The sequence below is a fragment of the Cryptomeria japonica genome, chromosome 2 (assembly GCF_030272615.1).
Source record: "Cryptomeria japonica chromosome 2, Sugi_1.0, whole genome shotgun sequence".
NCBI lineage: Eukaryota > Viridiplantae > Streptophyta > Pinopsida > Cupressales > Cupressaceae > Cryptomeria > Cryptomeria japonica.
In genome coordinates, this window is record NC_081406.1 from 572013103 (window position 1) to 572017837 (window position 4735).

Below are 4735 nucleotides of genomic sequence, written 5' to 3' on the forward strand. Positions count from 1 at the left end.
AATAAGTACTCATAAAATTTCAAAGTTGAATGTGAGACCCCTTTTAGAGATTATTCATTGATGAAAGAGAAGGCTAAATGTGGCTGCTACAAAAAAAATAAGACATGAAGTGCATGAAGAAGTAGATTGAAATTAGTTGACAAGTATTCTTGACAAGAACAACATTATTCTGCAAGTTCGTCATCTCTTTCTAAATCAAAAAAAGGGAGAGAGAAAAGAACTTGTTTTAGTTGAAGCTTCTATTTCAAGGACATGTATTCTTGATAACTGGAGCTTCAAGCCATATGGTTTCATCACATGATGCATTTCCTTGTTAGAGCTACGTTTTATGTCACAAATTTTGATGGGTGACAATTCTTCAATAGATGTATGGGATATGATATCTTAACATGGGTGAAGGATCAATTTTTTATTTGTTTTGTGCACCCTCCTTATCAAATAACCTTGTATCCATCTATTAGATCACCCATAGTGAAACAAAAGTGTTTTGAGTTTTCTCCAGAATTTATTGTTATTCACAAACTATAAAGTAATGACATAATTGTAGTCAGGAAATCTAATTACAAATCAAGGCTATATGCCTTCTTAAATTTTGCTTCTAGTTTCCATTTGATAGAACTTTTACATTCATATAATTAATGTGAGAAAAATTTGGGATGATAGTCATCTAAACTACCAAGTTCTTACATCAACTAGATTTATAAAGAACCTCTTATTACTTCTACAAAGTCTAGAGTTACCTCTTTGAAGACATACACTGATTTATTTTAGTAAGATCATGTATGTATGCCAAATTCATCGCACTAGAATGCTTATTCAACAAATATGTCATGTATATTTGTTTAGTATCACCTTTTGGATCTAGATGACACTATTGATGACCTAGTTTTCCTATTTGATGACAGTGCTCTAGTAGTTGAATTATTATCTCATTTAGTACCTATTCTAACTTAAACTACACATGGCTTTGATATGTCACTTTCTATAGTTGCACTTGGGACTCCTAAATAGATATTGATGCCACTTAACATTGACACAAGGATCAATGAATTTTATTTAGAGTTTATAATTATATTTTTCCTTTCCTTGTATCCCTTCATAGAACAAGAAGACCTTATGGATGCATCTACGAGCTTATCTCTTCCTTATTCAAGAATTACGGATAACATTCAACATCTTCTAGCTAGTTTTGGTTAGCTCTCTCTATCCACACTCTCTCTTTTATGGACCTCTCTTAGTCTTTGGGGGCACTATCATTATACATGGGTACCTAACATGTCCTTGTTTTCAAGACCATTCATATTTATTTGTAATTTATGCTTAAGGGGGTTGTTGGTGTAATATTATATGGATAGTCTTCTATAACTTGGGATAATATTGCACTTATTTTGTCAAATTTACTTGGGATAATTTACTATCACCTAGATATTTAATAGAAACACATATCATTCATGGTTTGAGGTCATCAATTGCTACCATTGCCTCATCAATTCTTGATTGATGGCAATTAAGTGTCACATATATCTAATCAAGGGTCAACTTTGTCTCACTTAACCAAGCTAATTCATCTCTTACATGGAAGTTAACTCATGACCTCTTATATGTATGTGCCATCCTAACTTAATCACCAAGAAGCATATAACTATGTACACGATTCTTTGAATTGTTATTAGAATATAATAAATTGAATAGCATTTTTTAATCTTTCTAGTTTGTAGATGATTCACAAGCATTAGGTCCTTGGTTTATTTTGTTTACACAAAATCTAAATATGTGCATTCTTATTAACACAAAGCATTCCATGTTTTATCAATAATCAAGGTGTTGAAACCAAGAAGATGTATAGATGGTTAGAGGAAAAACTAGGCCATAATTTGACTTGTGCAAAATTTGTGGATTTGACATTACTTGCTTGGCTATAGTATGCAAGTTATTGAATCTCATAAGTTTCAAATCTATATTATTAGGTGATTTATATTAATTTTTCATGATGATTTTATTAATAGGCCCCTCTTCTAAGGGCATAGTCAATTTGAGTGTTGTTCATGGTTATTGTTGGGATTTACACTACTATGAATATCATATTGTTGTTTAACAAGATCCATAATTTGATTAATTGGTCATTATTGCATTATAGACGTCAAATATTTTCTCTATCAAAGTGTGTGGTATTTTAAGACGAATCTTGTTGACTCCCAATGCTCCACCTTGTCAAAGTTTATGATTTGTTACTACTATACTTACTTTGTTTTATAAAACTACAATTTGACTGCACAATGTTTTAACACCTCATCAAGAGGCATATTTGGAGTTGTAGGTAGCAATTTCCTACGTCCTACTGGATAATAATCATGTTTAATCTTCTAATATTTAAAACTATGACATATTGACAATATTTGCCATCATGAGATATATTGATTTCAATCTTTTTCTTGAGTTGTTTACTTATCTTCATGCCTCAATTATGAATTTTAAAAACAACTTAATGATGAGATATGACTTATCCTAGTTTATTGTTACTTATATAATGAGACCAAATCATTATTGATCATTAAGTAGGCACAACCATAGGAGTTTACCTCCTCCGCAACTTTTTTTTGAATTAATAGGAATCCTACAATTAACAAAACTATAATTGTAAATTGATTTGAACAATTAAGACTATCATTCATTTTAACCTTTAGAATAGATTGTAAGAGACAAAGATACTCAAAGAAAAAATTGTCTCGTGAACACAAAATTACAAAATTTTACCTATCTTGACAATATAAATATAATAAACCCTTTTTATTTTGTTAAGCATAGCTTACCATAAAGCCAAGAGATTGATAATTGTTGGGATTTAGGTGCCATCAACCTTGTAAATCCATGTAATCAATTACTCCTAATATTGTTTGTAAATCACCTATAAGGAATGGAGGATTTCACCCACAATGACAATTAATATTTTTCTAGGCAATAAATATGTTTTTGTTGGCCTTGGCAATTGTCTATTTATCGGCATGGAGTTACTGAATTACTTTCACTGCTCAAACATCATGGTAATTGTGAATGGATATGGATGGTAAATCTTGGCATCCACCTTGGGAATCAACCATTTTGGGATATGAGAACACTTTTAATATGATGTAAGAGGATCTATGACAATTATGACAGATGTCATAAGATTCTATGACATCTATGCTAGAATATTGCTATTTTGGTCCCTAGACATCCACGCATGGAATATGTCTTATGACAGCTGTAAGAACATCTATAAGAGGTCATAATGAGATGCAAATTGATGATTCCAAGGTGGGAGGCATTGGGATTTCAAACTTGGATGCCATTCTTCATGGTTGTATTATTTTCCTATAAAAGAGGTGCTTGGGTGTGGAGTTTCATCAAGTTTTGTTCAAGTTACTTTGCAGAGGTTATGTTGTCCAATTGAAAACTCCAGAGGATTTATAGTGATTGTAATTTATCGCATATTTATTGATAATACAAACTATTGATCTCTTTTATTGTGATTTTTTTTTTCAAAATAATTTCTTCACATGTTTTCATTTCCTGTTTTCATTGTTGTTGCTAATTTTAAATCTCCATTCGATACACATTGTTATATCTGATTTACAATAGATTTGAAGCTTCTTATATTATTGTCCACCTCTAATTTTTCTTTACAACAAAGGAAATATTTCTTGCACTACATTGCCAACATGAATTTACAGAATTAGTAAACATTGTAAACATTAATTTTCTTAGGCCACTTTGCACGAGAAGATATAGAACATAGAACATGCATGAATCTAGACTATGCAAGCTTTACATTCCCCCCCACCAAAAAAAAAAAAGTAGTTTGGAGTTGCATATAGGTGACCTAAATGCATGGATTCCATCAGGTGAAACAGTTATACATCTTCAGTCATAGTGTTGTACAGATAGCACTAGTACCTTTTCTTCAAGATCCTTAGCCTGGCATAGCTACTACAATTATTAAACAAGAAAAAAATGCATCAGGAATCATTAACTGATTTGAAGGAATTACCCAAACCATTAGTGGTAGTGCTCCAAATATTGGAGAGTTTCTGCAAAAAATGCACTTGCATTTTCAAGAAGAGAATACATTCAGCAGTCTCCTGAAACAGCACATCCACACCCAAATTCCTGCCACCAGGAATGAGCCTCTGCAGCTTCTTCAACCTTCTGTACATACAATGTGACTGACAAGGATTACAATTATGATTTGGATTACCCATTGCTGATCTTACTCTACTATGACTGTGATAAATAACTTGACCACCTTGCAGCTCTTTTTCTCAATCCAAAAACCCTCTTGATAATTTTTTCTCCCTTTCTTTCTTACCAAGACTGCATTTTTCTCAGAACCCATTTTTCCAAACTTCTTCACCTTCAAGACCATCTGCAAAAGATGGCTGAGTTCAACATTCTCAGATAAATCAACCATGAGACTCCTTGGCCTAAAACCAGCTTTCTAATTAATGGAGTTGTCACAGATGTCCAGGTCTAATATAGCAGTACTTGTGAATGTCAAAGGCAAAGGAGAAAAAAATCAAACTGGTTTACAAAAAAGATTCAATATGAACATGGAAAAGAAATATATTCACTACAAATAAATATAAATTAATCTATTTCTGTTGCTGGTCTCTTGGGTGTGTATATCACTACTGAGGTATATTCTTTTTGTACCAATGTGTGTAGGGGTATATACAGTGGTGAGTTATTGTTATAAAAG